The sequence below is a fragment of the Aedes aegypti genome, chromosome 1 (genome assembly GCF_002204515.2).
Source record: "Aedes aegypti strain LVP_AGWG chromosome 1, AaegL5.0 Primary Assembly, whole genome shotgun sequence".
NCBI classification, from domain to species: domain Eukaryota; kingdom Metazoa; phylum Arthropoda; class Insecta; order Diptera; family Culicidae; genus Aedes; species Aedes aegypti.
Window position 1 is genome coordinate 256,362,574 of NC_035107.1, and position 16,692 is coordinate 256,379,265.

The 16,692-nt window shown below is 35.7% G+C and overlaps 1 protein-coding gene across 1 annotated transcript in view; it reads right to left on the minus strand.

The window, feature by feature from the left end:
• LOC5576344 overlaps positions 1-16,692 on the minus strand; it is an 877,728-nt gene that overhangs the window by 250,499 nt on the left and 610,537 nt on the right.

Here is a 16,692-nt window from a genome sequence, read left to right on the forward strand (position 1 = left end):
TAGAAGTCAGCATAAATCGATGCGAATAAAAGGTGGGTTTATTTACAGGCGCTGTTTAATGGTTTGTTAAACTATAAATAGAGACGTGTCAATGCAAATTATGACACGTTGGTATTCAAAGCAAACATTTATATTGGTTGGGTAGCGCGGTACAATAGGATGAAATGCAGAAATAGGTGTTGTAGCAAAAGAATGCCATAGAAGGGGGTAGTAAACATATTCAGACTGAAAAAATAAATACTAATGAAATCGGTGTATGAACAAATTCTAATTTAAGTACGTGGACATGCATAGAGGAGAGGCTAGAAGCTAAAATCATTAAATAACGATAAACTTCTAGGTTGAACGTAAAACTGTACAGTTTATTAGTTAATATCAATACATCAATTTCATTCGATTCCTACAGGAAAATTAAACTGCACATGATTTTTCAACACTGGCACGTTTTCTTTTTTTTAAGAAACTGCCCTAGGTACAAAAACGTAATAAGAACGCAGAAATTAACGAGCAGGAATTGAACGGCAGTGATAACCGAGAAGAGCGGCCAGCCCTTTGGCAAATCGGGTCCTTCAAATTAAGGTTCATTTTTTTCCCTAAGAGCAATCGGAATCGGGTACCCTTTGAATATAGGGGAAAGTAGACGAATGATAATTTGATCCCGTACGTAGAGGCATCTACAGTGAGAAGTGTCTTTTCTCATTTGACAAATAATTAAATTTCCAAATTTGGGATTCAAAATTGCATTTGTTTTTCGAAATGCAAATCTTTCACTGGAAATACTTTTCCGTTAGTTGTAAACATTTGCATGAAATAGCTAGAATAGTTTTACAAACTTCAAAGTGTTTTTGTTCATCTCTTGTGAAAGTCCGGGTGTTATGAACATCTATCAACTGGTGAATTTGTATTGAATGTTCAAATTATTCTTGTAATTTTCGATATGACAAGGCTTTCAGTTTTTAAAGCACCAAAAATGACGTTTAAAAAGTTTGTAATGTGACACAGTCCCATGATAACCTGCGTATAATAATATTGTAATATAAACAACTAATTTCGATGTATTTTACAAAATCTCGTACATCTATAAAGCTTCATTCAGGCATTGCAAAATTAGCTTTCATTTGATTTCGATGCACGATCAAAGCAAGCGAGTAAAAACACCCCATCTGTATCGGTTCATGATCGACAATGTTTCGCAAGTTGTAACAAGCTTAGTAAATGACAGTCACAAACAAGATAATTGATAAAACTCACTTTTTTCACTAATTTGGGGTAGATGTTTATTATACTAACATGATCAAAAATTCTCGATCATCCGTTAGTAATTGTGTGTGTTTAGCTTGATTAGTTGGATTATATCAACGTTTCAAACAGGTTTACTTCCCGAAATTCTCCAAAATGAGATACAAATTTCAATAGCAAAATAACATTTAAATTTCTCTCGTGAGAGCTCTGTCATTGCGACTTGACGAAGTGAGCAAATATAGTTTCGACTTGCGACAGCCGGTCATGATAGTTAACAGCCCTGATTGTAAGCTTTAACACAGGTGGAATGAAATTTTACACTCAAGTAACTATTTCAAGATAGTTTTTGGATAGACCTAGCGTACAAAAGGCTCTTGAATAATCGTCATTGAAATACTTGGTTCATCTTTGCACTACGATCTTCCAAATATGAGTATCGAATTCTAAAACTTCCATAAGATTACTATTGCCACATGCACACCTTAACCCGTTAACGTCCAAGGTATCTCACAATTGGAATTCAGCTCAGTTTTTATTTTTCATAGTCGTATTCCCATAAATTAAACCTTATTTCACCAAAAACATTCAAGTCTATGGTAGGGACCCAAAAAATTCTTAAAAGTGTGTCGTCCATATCTAGTTGTTCTATAAATTTGTTTTAGAGATTAATCAAATATATTTTCATGCTCTTCGACCCATTACAATGTAAACAAGTTGAAAAAAACCGCAGGTGAGGGGTAATTTATAAATTACGTCCCGTACAGAAGAAAAAGGAAGGGATTACAAGGAAACGTGACTACCCATATAAAAATTAAAATCCGTACAAAAAGTGTGATATAGAGGAAAATTGAGGAGGATAAATATGGCAAAACTTTGCGTGACGTAATTTATGGACGTACCCTGATAAAGAAATTGCAACATAAAGAATAAAAATTTCAGAGGCGAAAGATGCATGCCAGAACTAAATCATTTAGTGAATTCAATTCAATTTTCTGCTCTACCACGTAAGTAAGATACAGACATACATACATTTCCATACATGTGCATGTACAATTATGCACACTTACACCATTTAGGGGAATTAGGGGCATAATGTACACGTTAAGCAAATGTTCGTTTTAAGACCATTAAATGGCTATGTTTTTAATTTACCCCGGCTAGTTTTCAAGTTTGATGTTAGTACGACGTGCCACATTCATTCATAGTGATAAAAACCATATCATATGTCAGAAAAGCGAGATAGAAAATTGTGTCGAAAACAAGGCTGGTAAAAAGGTATCGGGGCGAAATGAACACCTGCATGAAATTTGGTTATTCCAATAAATTCAATGACTGTCAATCATTCCGATATGCAAAAGGGCTCTCCCTCAATCATAATAGCTAAAAAGAACCTTTCTGGATTCGTTACTTTGCTCAAAAATTAGATTCTTCCACGGTCTTGCTTATATGCCAATTTGAAACTGAGAAAAATTTTAAGTCAAATTTTGAAGAACAATTGAAGCAAAAAATAAACTTTTATACCGTCAAACATTTCAAATGCATTACAGATTTCATGCAGTGAATAAACTTTTGATGAAACATGCGTATTATCAGATATTGAGAGGGTGTCCATTTCGCCCCGTATGTTCATTATGCCCCTAATCCCCCTATATACCAAACACAAAATAAAATCTCACGTCAATTTTTTTTATTATAAAAAAAACCTACAGATGTTTCAGAATAGTCTTCAAAAAGATTGTATAAAACCAGCCAGCTGATAATGAAAACATAACTATCAAAATATTTTTTCTGGGTCAAGTTATTAGTATATGTGGCTCGGATCGGACAGCGATCGAAATATATATTTGCAATATCAGAATTTCGTTAGTGCTAATCAAAAGTTAATCCTCCAGTCCAATGACAGTCAAATATTGCACTCCAACTATTACATGCTTTACAGACGTTAATATTTGAAGCCAACATTATTCTTACAGACGTTGAAGTTACTGCATCACTGATGCATATGGTCACCGATAGAACCGAATCCACGCGGTTCAAGATTTTTGACACTAGAGTGGACCTAGGGAGAATACCTGGGGAGCATACAGAAGCGTGCCCGCTCAAATGTCACAATTCTTGGACCGAGTGAGTTCAGCAAGGGAGGCTACTGCTACCTCAACGTGTTGCTGGTTCCAATAATCAAACAACCATACACAAATACGACCAAACAATGGTGAAGGCGTAATCAATTTTCTCGAACATTCATTTTAGGAATATAGTAGAATTTTCTGATTAAATTGCCAACAATGCACTGCAGTAGCGCGTAGTAAGTAACTGCTTGCAAACAATATCTTTCAAGCGCATATATTACCTGTAATTTTGCGAATAATAATTTTTACTTTTCCACGTTCAGTCATAAAACTGGTTCTGGAATTAGGTTGGTGGCTATTAAATTTTACTCTCATTTGACAGCCGCCCTTCACCATTGGAGTTCAATTCATGGATGGATAAGTAAAATTGTCGGTTTTTTCGTTTTTCACTCCCTTCAAATGATCATCTTTTCCATTCCCAGCAAATAAGTTTTTTTTTGCGAAAATACCTCCTTTAGTTGATCATCGTTTTCGAAGATACCAAATTTTTCATCACTGGACTTCAATATAGGCGAATAAAATATTTGCCGACTAGCGCCATCATGAGAATGACTTCCGAACTAAGAAAGGTTTAGGCGAATATCTTTCAAAGTACTGTTTCTGGGCGAATAGATCCCATTTAGTTGAATACTTTTGTCGAAGACACCAATTTCGAATCTCATCGCAGGACTAAGATGTATAAAAAAATTACCACTAGTGCCACCTTGTGAGTGTTTTCCGAACTAATAAGGTTTTAGGCGAATAGGATTCATTTAGTTGTTCAACATTGTCCAAGATACAAACTTTGTATCTAATCACTTTACTGAGATATTAACAAAATAAAATCTTTGCCCACTAGCGCTATCTAGTGAATGTTTTCCGAACTAATAAGTTTTCGGGTGAATAGATCTCATTCAGTTGAACACATTTGTCGAAGACACCAATGTTGTATCTCATCACTGAACTGAGATACGAACAATCAAAATGTTCGACCATTAGCGCCATCTTTTGAGTGTTTTCCGAACTAATAAGGTTTTAGGCGAACAGGTCTCATGTAGTTGATCAAATTTATCGACGACACAAATTTTGTATCTAATAACTGGACTAAGATATAAGCAAATAAAGTTTTAGCTCACTAGCGCCATTTTGGGAGCGTTTTCAGAATTTAAAGGTTCTATACAAATAGGTATTATTTAGTTGTTCAACGTTGTCGAAGACATCATTTTTGTATCTCATAACTGGACTAAGATACAAGCAAATAAAGTTTTGGCTCACTAACGCCATTTTGGAAGTGTTTTCCGAATTTATAAGGTTCTATGTAAATAGATATTATTTATTTGTTCAACTTTGTCGAAGATACCAATTTTATATCTCATCGCTGGACTAAGATATAAGCAAATAAAGTTTTGGCTCACTAGCGCCATCTTGGGAGTGTTTTCAGAATGTATAAGGTTCTATGCAAATAGGTATTATTTATTTGTTCAACTTTGTCGAAGACTCCAACTTTATATCTCATCGCTGGACTAAGATATAAGCAAATAAAGTTTTGGCTCACTAGCGCCATCTTGGGAGTGTTTTCAGAATTTATAAGGTTCTATGCAAATAGATCTTATTTAGTTGTTCAACTTTGTCGAAGACACCATTTTTGTATCACATCGCTGGACTGAGATATAAACGAAGCAAATATTTGTACGTCGGAGAGTTTTTTCATATGTTGCTTATATATGCAACATTTGTTGGCGTGTGTGCGCCACCTGGTGAGTTAGTTCTGAATTAAAATAGTCCAAGTCCAAGTCAGCAGTCCTGTGATCAATTTTGTAGAATACAGTTTTCTTGTAAACCTCTTTATTTTCAAGATAATTACACTACAAGTAGTGTCCTATTTATAGGACGCTGGGCGGATACTTAATCGTTCTATCCACAAACACTCATGGAAGTTGACGTGGTAGGGCAATTTACGTATTCTCGGCAGTCTAAGCCAAGAGCACGCTTCCGTTGTAATTTTCTCGGACATAAGCAACAAATTACGTGTCTGTCTGTTAACATTGATGTGCTGCTTAATCGTCTATCGATTCAAACCGAAAGAATTGTCAAACACTTTTTGGAAACGTTCGAACTTCATTAGTCAGTGTTACTATTTTCGGCAGTCTTGTTTTATTCGACAGCCTTTCCCATAAGATCTGTGGGTTTATCAGTTGTTCTATTATCGGCATTTTGAGACGTATTTATTTAAATCAATTACAACTCCGGAAAAATTGATTGTACATTCTGGGAATTCTTATCAGATGGGAAGTTGTCTAGTCATTACATTTTAGAGTTTGGAAAAGCCATCTTGGCTACGAAACCGTAGTGATTGAACCCTTAAGAAAGGTCTCAAACGGACCGAAACGTCGGGAAAAAAAACTAGAGGAAATTCCCTAGAGGCGACTTAGCCAACATTGGATCAAAAACAACAAATTTGAACTAAGAATCATGCGTAAAGTTTCTCTTAATTGTCTACAAAAACAAACAATGATTTGTCATTCTCTTTCAAAAATCATAAATTATAACATTCTTATAAGAGACAATGGAACAGACAACTCGCAACATTTGACATTTAGACATTTGCAACCTTAGGAAATCTTGCGAAATGTCGTGAAATAAATCAGATCTACAAAATTTATGTAACAATCGCAGTAAATCCAGTTTTTTGCTCATGGAAATAGATTATTTATTTTAAAGTCGATGTTTCACTAACAATTTTAGAACTGTTTAGATTTATCAGCATTGACGAGCCCTGCAAAGCTTACAGTTATTGCAGCATATTCTTACTAGGGACAATGTAAATTCACAATCAGGCTAGTTACGATTTGAATTTAAGGGTTTTATTTTTAATTGTATAAATTATAAAAAGACAAAAAAAAGACGATATTTCAAAGATTTTGTCGCGAGCCTGCATGAAAATAACTAATAACAGATAAAAGTAACCTAACGATCTGAAATTTCTGAAAACAATCAACAAATATGTTCAAAAATATTGTGTCAAACTCTTGACTTGACTAAATGGTTACTGTTGAGTAAATGGTGACGTTTACAAATGATATTTCTCGTCAAAATTTGTAAATTTTGATGATAAAGCATGGCAAATTATTTTAAACTAGTGATCGCGGTAAACTTTGTCTTGCCATCAAGTAGGCTATTGAAAAACGCTATGGAACGTCCCATACAAAATGACAGTTCCGTTTACCTCCAATTGTTTCGAGTTTCCCGTTCAATATCCTATGCTCACGTCGGAACATTCTAGGGACATAACTATGGAAGGATTTCCAAAATCTGATAGTCAGTCATCCAGCCATTTCGTGACATACAAACACCATTCCATTTTTATGTATATAGATATATAGATTTCGCATGATATTTGAATTTCCTGTTAGATTTTGTCCTCAAAATAATATATTTTGTGTAAAGTTCGAAAGAGACGGCCGCTACCATATTGATAAACTGTAAATCAGACTTCAACAAGCTTTAATAGATAGTGAAATCCAAATACCATCAAAAGTTTTTCAAATTTGACCATATTCAATGAAATTCATAACTTTGTGGCTTATCCGTGCGGTTTCTACCAATCCGGAAAAAGACCTTTCTTTCAAAATTATGCCTCCCAAATATGATTTTGATACTGATTATATTTGTACCTATCGTGCATATATACTCTGCCCATAAAAGCATAACTGTCTCATACGGATTTTAGAGCTAACACGTTTTTTCATCGAAAAAATCATGGTTCAATATATACTTTACTATTGCATATACATAAACACATTTTGTTTGAAAACATTGTGGAAACATACGAAGTCCCAAAATGAAAAATAAAAGCATATCAGTCTCTATTGGACCAAGCAATCTAAGTAGTAGCTACAACCATGAATTGTATTCAAGTTTATATTTTTTGCTAATCAGTAGAGGTAAAAATTAAATATCTGTGCGGTGTTACAAAACGAAAGTGGCATGCAGAAATGTACTAGGAAATTATGAAGATATGCCTACTTCATTCACATGGCACAATTATGCTTTTAAAGGCACTTCTCTACGTATGCAACAGATATCCACACAACGTTTGTTTTGTTATTCAAGTATATTCCATTTTAGTGCAACTTATCAATTTTAATCCTTCTTTGTTAGAAGTACTCTGAATTAGTAGTGGTAATTGTAATACAATTAGAACAAAATCAGTCTTAATAACCAGGCTGCACAAAAACTCTACGATGCGAAATTGAGGCGATTTCGAGGATATTCTTTTCTGAGGAGTAAAGACTGAACTCAAAATTTACAATACTAATCGTCAAACGATTCGAGTGAGAGTGCATCGAAATGTGAAGATTTTTTATGGTACTCTTTCTCTCTTGCTTCTATGCTCACCCTTATAAACACTTTGAAAAAACGCTTGAGTGACCCCTCCGAACAAAACAGGCCTCGCAGGGCTATGTGCTTCGTCGCTCATTTTTCGGTTGCCTCTCTACTTAGTATTTTTTTTTGCTCCATCACAAGGTGGTAACAGCAGCACGCTGCTCTAGAGCATGCTACCGAACTCCGGTGATGTTGAGGAGTATTCTCATGACTATTTAAAATTTTAGTGTTAAATGAAAATGGTATCCAGTCACCGAAGTAAGCTGGGCCGAATCGATCATTGGGCCGAAACTCTCAAAATCTAATAATCTCGTTTAAGTATTTTTAACATTTAGATCTTGAAAACTGTGCTGGCTTTTATGAAAGGATTTATACGAATACTGACGAAATTCAAAAAATGGGAGGATTTGGGTTAGGCCACTTCAGGTATTCTTGGCTATGGAGGGGTTAAATACCATAAAAACGACAGATATTTTCCTGAGGTTTTTCATTTTTTATTCTATTCTTTCGAGTTTGGCTGCAATAGTGGCTTCATTATATCAAAACTACAACCACAGTCATAGAAGTTGTTTCTTTCTTTTGTACATTGATTATTCCTTGGAACTTTGCATTTATAGTGATTGCTGGAATAGCGGGTGCTCCCATTCCTATGAGACATTTTCATATAAACATTGAATGATCTTATGAGTAATGCAGTTTTCATGAATAAATGCGTCACAGTTACTATAGATGGAGGGACATAACTTCCTCGTCTTTTTCACGATATTTTTAAAACTTTTAACGTGTTTTCAGTCAAGACCACTTACTCTTGCACGAGAGTGTTTTTAATGAAATCTAGTAGGTTCGGCAAACGTTGTATTGCCACCCTGTAGGCCGTTTTATAATGCTATGAAGACTCCCATACAAAATGACAGCTTTTTTCACATGGGTTTTTTATACTTGCCTGGTGAATTTAATAATGTTTTTCTTCACACGAAAACGTCGGAGCCCTTGGAAAACAAAACGGAGAAATAATCATACAATCCATATTTTTTCTATCATTACCACGCGCAGTGAGCTAATTAATTCAAATCCATTGACCTATAGAAGATAGAAGATAAAGCCTGTCCACGATAAATTTCGGACACGGATGGCGGGTGTACCACAGAAAGTTCGAGAATTTTACAGAAAGAAGGATTAACATCCTTGTCAACTGTTTATTTTGTAGATATAACTCTTTTATTCTGAAATAAACAATTGTTTTTGTTGAATTATGAGTAACTGTTTTTTGCTGCCATTATTTGGGTGTCCGAAATTTAACGTGGACAGGCTTTAGAAGATAGAAGATAGAAGATAGAAGATAGAAGATAGAAGATAGAAATAGAAGATAGAAGATAGAAGATAGAAGATAGAAGATAGAAGATAGAAGATAGAAGATAGAAGATAGAAGATAGAAGATAGAAGATAGAAGATAGAAGATAGAAGATAGAAGATAGAAGATAGAAGATAGAAGATAGAAGATAGAAGATAGAAGATAGAAGATAGAAGATAGAAGATAGAAGATAGAAGATAGAAGATAGAAGATAGAAGATAGAAGATAGAAGATAGAAGATAGAAGATAGAAGATAGAAGATAGAAGATAGAAGATAGAAGATAGAAGATAGAAGATAGAAGATAGAAGATAGAAGATAGAAGATAGAAGATAGAAGATAGAAGATAGAAGATAGAAGATAGAAGATAGAAGATAGAAGATAGAAGATAGAAGATAGAAGATAGAAGATAGAAGATAGAAGATAGAAGATAGAAGATAGAAGATAGAAGATAGAAGATAGAAGATAGAAGATAGAAGATAGAAGATAGAAGATAGAAGATAGAAGATAGAAGATAGAAGATAGAAGATAGAAGATAAAAGATAGATAGAAGATAGAAGATAGAAGATAGAAAATAGAAGATAGAAGATAGAAGAAGATAATGTCTGTTAAATAATGATGTATCTATATGCAATTTCTACAAACTTATTGCTTAGCTTGGGAACTATATGTTTAATTGTGCTGAAGTAGTGCTCAAAATGCAACAAGTTACATCGACTTTTTTTCTTTAGAACATCATTTCATTGATGTCAATACTTCTCAATTTACCCTCTCGTACGTAATGAAGTACCGGCACCCAAAGAACACCGATCATAAATAAGCACTTGTCGGCATTTTCGTCAATTGAAGACACACCGAAAGCCGTAATCGCCGTATCGACGTGAAAACAAAAGCCGCACGGCAAACGAGCATAATTTATGCAAAATCAGCGCCAAAATGTTATGCTGCAAGCGATAATAGGACTACGAAGTGGCGGCGACGGCGGCGGCGGCAGTGGAATATATCAGACAGAAAAATGCCCAAACGGAACGGTTTCGTGGATCGTAACTAAAGAGGGAACACTAGGGTGGTCCATTTTTGTATGGGTAAAATCAAACTGTAAGAATTTTACACACACCAAATTTGACGCAACTGTGACAGTTTGAGCGGAATCCGTCAACTTCTTGGAGAGGCTGACGTTTGTGTGTAGAAAAAATCGAACAGTCCAACTTAACATATTGCATCAGATGAATTTTGTAGCCGTACATTAGTTTTACTATAGAAATAAGAATAATTTATATTACTAGTATTAAGCAAAAAATGTATCATTTGGAGTGTAACTTTCTGTTGTTACTAAAAGATGAGAAGGTTTTGCGCCCATTTGAGGAAGAGTTATCTCAGCTCAACTCAAGTGGGCTTTTCCCTGCTCCAAAAAAGAAATAAAGAAATAAAGAAACAAATATGAGAGAAACGGTTCCAAGTACATTTTCGACCTTAGATAGAATCTCATTTAGACCCCCTCTTAGAGACGGATTCCGTTAAAATGGTCCCAGTAACTTCACGGGGTCCAAATGAACGCATTTGGGAGATTTAACTTAAGCTTTTCGTAGTTCGATCATTATGGGTCACCCTACGGTGCACTCACGGGAAGGACTCTCCTCCGTCATGCATGCGGAACGGGTTTTAATTTCGATTCGGAATCCGATTTTTCGTAATAATTTTTTATGACGGCTGGAGGTGCATTTAATGACACACGGTTCGGTTTCTCCTCACGTATGCACTTTTTTTTTATTTTGGAGGATATTATTAATTCGCTTAATGTCGGATTGGAGTCATGACTGCTATCAGGATTGTTAAACAGTTTCATTAGGCTTATGGAAATCACGTGTTGATGGGCCGCAAGATGATCAACTTTATGGCGCACCACAACTGCCCGGTTGCTGAGGCATAAAACTGCAAATTTTCGTTGGTCCCCAACCTGTCATTCAGCGAGACGTATCTCGAGATCGATCTTTATGTCCTACCGGTTAATGATCATCTTGGACGATTTACTACTGGCTTACCTCATTTTTTTTTAATGGGATTAAGTAGTTAACTGCAAATGCGATTTCGCTGTCCAAATCCTTTTAGCCTTAATTTCGTAATAAAATTGGTAAACTTGTTTTAGCCTCAATGCATTTGCAATAGTCGTAATATCGATTAAGAAGGACATTGTTGTTTGATCATATCTTAATAATCTTAGCTTGATATTTTAAAGTTGAAAATGGCAGCACACAAGAATGACTCAGCTATTTTCAAATTCTGTATGAATCCCAAGTGGGATTGTGTCTTCCCCTTGGGGGTTTTTGTCGGAATCCCAAGTGAGATTATGTTAGAAACCTAAGTAAGATTCTGATTGAATCTTCGAAGGAATTCTGTCTGAATCCCCAGGGGGATTCTGTCGGAATCCCAGAGGAGGATTCTGTCGGAATCCCAAGGGGAAAGGATAATGTGTTCATCATGTGTTATAACGAAAACAATCAATTTGTCTATGTTGTTAGTAAAGTTAATCGATTATTAGTATCAAATAGCATGCATTCTACCTGGTTTTGCACAGAATTTGCGTTCCATGAAGCTTGGGAAATCTAAACTAGCGTTAATTGCATGCATCATTCTCCTAAACGAAAGGTATGAACGAAAAACCTAAGTAAAACTCAAAAACACCCTTCACATACATTCTCTAGGAACAAGGACGCGTGAAGCACGGTGAAAGCGACCCGATGGAGAAACGTCGTTATCGAGCAACGGGGAGCATTGGGATCACTAGCCTCGTCGTAGTGATCATCGTACATTTTGGCGGACGAACGCTGATGTTACTGTTTCTTCTTCTTCTGCTACTGCTTCTACCGATGACGCAAACGATGACCGGATTCATTGGACGGTTCTATGTAGGTATGTACACGTGTGTGTCATTTATATGATGGAGTTAGGTTAATTACCACACTGAGTTGAGGTGAATCCGACACGGCGATATGTGGTGTGTTGTGGCGACATTACGAAGGGGCGTAACGCTTGCGTTCTGGTTGTTAAGTTTATTGCTCACTTTTCAAGGGTAGGATCCGAGGCGCGGCTTGGTGTTGGCGCTTGCAAAATTACTGTCTATTTACTAACAGTTGGCAGTGGAATCTTGGTTTTGCGTATTTTGTTTTCACTTTCAGACTAAACTGTTTCAGTAGGTTTACTGTTTGTTCTTTGGAGTTTCTGTTATCTCGGCTAGTATCAAATTTAAGGCACAACATTAATTTTCTTCACGAGTTTTTTTTTGTCTTAAAGACAAGATCAGCCGTAGAGTTGCTGTAATAATAATTTGTAATTAGAGCGAAAAATCCTGTCCTCCTAGGATGTAGACATATTTTTCTTTGAAAAGTCATTGTAACTCGAAACTATTTCACATTTTTTTTAGTTTTTGACACATGCATATAAGTATTGTAGAATTCGTTCTCAATTGATTTCGATGCACGATCAAAGCAATCAAAAAAAACATCGCATCTGTATCGGTCTATGATCGGTGATGTTTCCCAAGTTGTAACAAACTTGATAAACAGCAACAGCGAAGCCCAGTCCCAAAGAGAGAGCGATGATAAAACCCATTGTTGTCGTTTATTTACCTTTGGGGGCAAATGTTTTACTTTACTGTCATGATAAACAATCCCCGCACATCCTACAGCAATAATGTCCCGTAGGTTTGGAGCTTGTTCAGATGGGTTTTACCATGCACTGTTTGCCCACCGATATAATAAGACACGCTCAAAAAAGAGTTCTGGAAAACGTGAACTGTCAAAAATACACCATGAACTATCACCAACGGTCACATAAACATGATCGAGTTCACGGTGTAGTTTTGCTTGTTGACGAGTTCACGTCTGCTGTTCACGGTTACGAGAACGGATTTTTTTTTTCTGTGGAGTTGTTGGAGTAGACAATAAAAAGACCTTCATGATGAGCAGCGGATCATGACTGTTACAGAGCGCGATAAGTGAGAGATGATATTCCCATTTTTCTAAGGATTCCATCTCTGCTTGCATACTAAAACGGTGAACTCGCGTGAAGGGCGGAAAGCCATTTTATAAAAGATAAACAAAAATAATAGGCATTGTATAATTCTTTTTGATTTGGTTTCGAAGCAAGATCGAATCAAACGAAAAAAAAACATCACTTCTGTATTGGTCCATTATTAGCAATGTTTCGCAAGTTGTAACAAGCTTGATAAATAACAGGAGCGAACGAGAGTCCCAAAGAGAGGGCGATGATAAAAGTTATTTCTCTCGCTCATTTACTATTGGGGGTAGGTATTTTATTTAATAGGCATCAAAACAACCCATAGCAATACTGTTCCCCAGGTTTGAAGCTTGTTTAGATGGGTTTTATCAGGCACTGTGCTGACCTCTCTAACTAATGAGAGCTGTACCAAAATATGATTTTCTTAAAATTTAATCCCTGATAATAATACATCAATAGAACTGACTTATTATCTTCTTTATTATGTCCCAAACGTTACTCATAGCATAATCTCGATATAAAAATGAGTTTGGCAAACAATTTTGAATAATTTACCAGTTTTGTCCTTTTGGCATTTTGGCCTATTCGACGTTTTGTGTTCCAACATTTTGTCCCTATTGAAACCGCCCTGGATGTGCGACAAAACGTCAAATCCCAAAACGTCGAAAGGACAAAACGTTAAAGGAACAAAACGTCGAAAACACAAAACATCGAAATGACAAAAAGTCAAAAGAAAAGAAGTGGAAGGAAACGAACATTTCTCAGAAGAATGATCCTCTTCCAAAGAATAAATAATTTATTATGTCCCAAAAGTTATTCATGGCTTATTTAATCGGTCCCGATATGAAAAAAGAAGAAGTCCAGCAAACAATTTTTTTATCGGTTTTGACGTTTTGTCCTTTCGACGTTTTGGGATACAATGTTTTGGCATTTGACTTTTTATGTTTCAACGTTATCTATTTCGACATTTTGTCCCTAAGCCGACCGTAAATGATATTTTATTTGATATAAATGCATTAGTATATGAACAGTTGAAGAAAGGAAGCAGGTGATTCGTTTTTTCTCACATGAATAATCGAATTGTTCATAGACAGATGTCATAGATTCTACGCTATTGCTTTTAAGCAGAAGATTCCATACCTATTAAACTTTTCGTTGTTTATTATAAATCAACCAACTGAAATTTCAAATGTTTGAAAAATTTGAATAATGCATGCATTTTTGGATGACTCTAAAACAGGGTTTCCCAACAGGTGGTCCGCGGACCCCTAGGGAGCCGTGACGATATCTCAGGGGGTCCGCGAAATCATTTTAATTAAAGGTCATCTAAAGAAAAATTCATTGCATTCAATGCCTTTTTCTTTATGAGCGGAGGTTAAATTTTTACCTTTCCAAAAATTCAACTTGTTTTTGTTTCTTATTCACAGTATTACTGAGGAAAGTGCGTGCTTGAATTTAAAACCAACATTATGTTGATCTTTTGAATAGTTTGATAGCTTCGAGCCGAGGTCGACAAAATGTTTTCTGAAAATTCCCTAGTTAATCATTGATGGATTTGAACATATTCGATATTTTTTTCTTAAACGTTTTAAAATGTTAAGCGCTTTTAAATGGTTTCAGAAAAACATTTGGGCTGAGCTACATTAATATGAGCGGCAACGCGGCGCGGCAGCATTTGACAGTTAACCCATACATTTTCTGTCAAAACCTGCCGCGCCGCGTTGCCGCTCACATCATTGTAGCTCAGCCTTTACCCACCAGTAACAAAATATCTCACACAACTTTTGATCTCGCCCTAAAATCCTTTGGTAAACATGTGTATAGCTCGTTGTTTATGAGCATTCAAATAGATTTATACGTTATTTGCCAACCCTATAGTGAGGAACCTACCAGTGGTATTGGTTTGGATGCTTATAAGCATTCATTTGCTCTGAAACAACGAGCTATACACGTGGTTACCAATGGCTTTTAGGGCGTTATCCCAGATCATGCGAGAAATGTGCACTGTTTTTTGTTTTATTGGAACTTATCTATTTGACGAATTGTACCAAAAAAGCATCAAAAAATTTGTTGGATTCTTTTTAAAAGATTGAAAGTCCAGTCTGTCTGGACACTGATCAACTGTATGAGTTGCTCTTTGAATATTTTTGCGAAGAATTTTGAAGGACACCTGACAATGTTAATGAAGAGTTTTCGGGGATTTTTGTTTAGAATTCTTTGAACGGTTGTTAGTGACAATTAAGAAGTCTGTTAGCAAGATTTTTCTCATTTTCAATGCAGGTTGCATGGGTTGTGCTTGGTGAACAGCCAACTTATTTTTTTGAAAAAATTCCTTGTTAATATTCCAATCTTGTAAAAATATGTTTGGCGGTTAAAAAAAACTTACTTGTGAGAATATCTTTGATAAATATCTGGAGGGAGTGTTTGTTGGAATATTCTTAACTAGATATCATTTTGTTGTATTTGAGTCGATCATTCCGCGAAGTCTCTCATCAAACTTTAGGAAAGATATTTGAAAGTCTTGTGACAAGGTTCTCATTGGGTTTAGTGGACTTCAGAGGATCACAGATTTTACTTTCGGGTGTTATCTGGTTGCCTTGGTTATCTGTTGATTCGTTATGAGATATTTTCATTTTGAGAACATTAATTTTTAGGGGTCCGCAGGATATTTGAAAAACTTAATAGGGGGTCGCGGCATCAAAAAGGTTCCCAACCTCTGCTTTAAAACGAAGCTAAGCCTAGAATTTTCAAGAACATTAATCTAGAGAACCAAACAGAGTTCCGAGCTGAAATTTTGATTGATTGGACATTATCAGCTTGCAACCAATGGATCAAATATTTAATGCGAACCGTTGTAATGTTCTCTAAATCCGTGAACTTAAAAATTTGATGTTCGACTCCGTTTGAAGGATGCATAAATCCATTTTTTTCGTATCAAAACATTTTGACATATTGGTAAAATAATTCTCACAAGCATTTTGCCTATATTTTACTTTTCGGAAATCTGCAGGATATCCCTTCAATAGATCAACAATGTCTCCAGTATGTCATCACATTATTGTACAGTTTATCTACTAGCGCATTCCGACTCTCACTCAAAATATTTGACAATTCCGATTAATTTCAACTAATTCCGAAATATTTTGCTCAAAACTCTACGGCCCCAGGACTCATGTTTAAGCCCCAATGTCAGAGACATTGCTGATTGTCTCGTGAGAAATTGCTCGCTAAGAGAGCTTGCAGATGATGCTGTTGTTTTCGTGGCGGAAGATTTACAAAGACCCCTGTAAGATACTCTAGACAATTTGTCTACTTGGGCCTGAAAGCTGGGTATCGAATTTTCTCCAGAGAAAACTGAGTTGGTTGTCTTTTCTAAGAAGTATTTCCTGGCACTGTTGGGGCTTCAGATGATGAGTAAGGAACTAACTCAGGATTTTTCAGACATACAGTATTGGACAAAACATTTGCTACTTTTTCGATTTTCCATACAAAATTATCAACTTTGGTAAGCTATATCTCAGTTATTCATGGACCAATTTGAATGAAATTTTTGCAGAACATCAGACATAACTTGAATTTTAACATATATT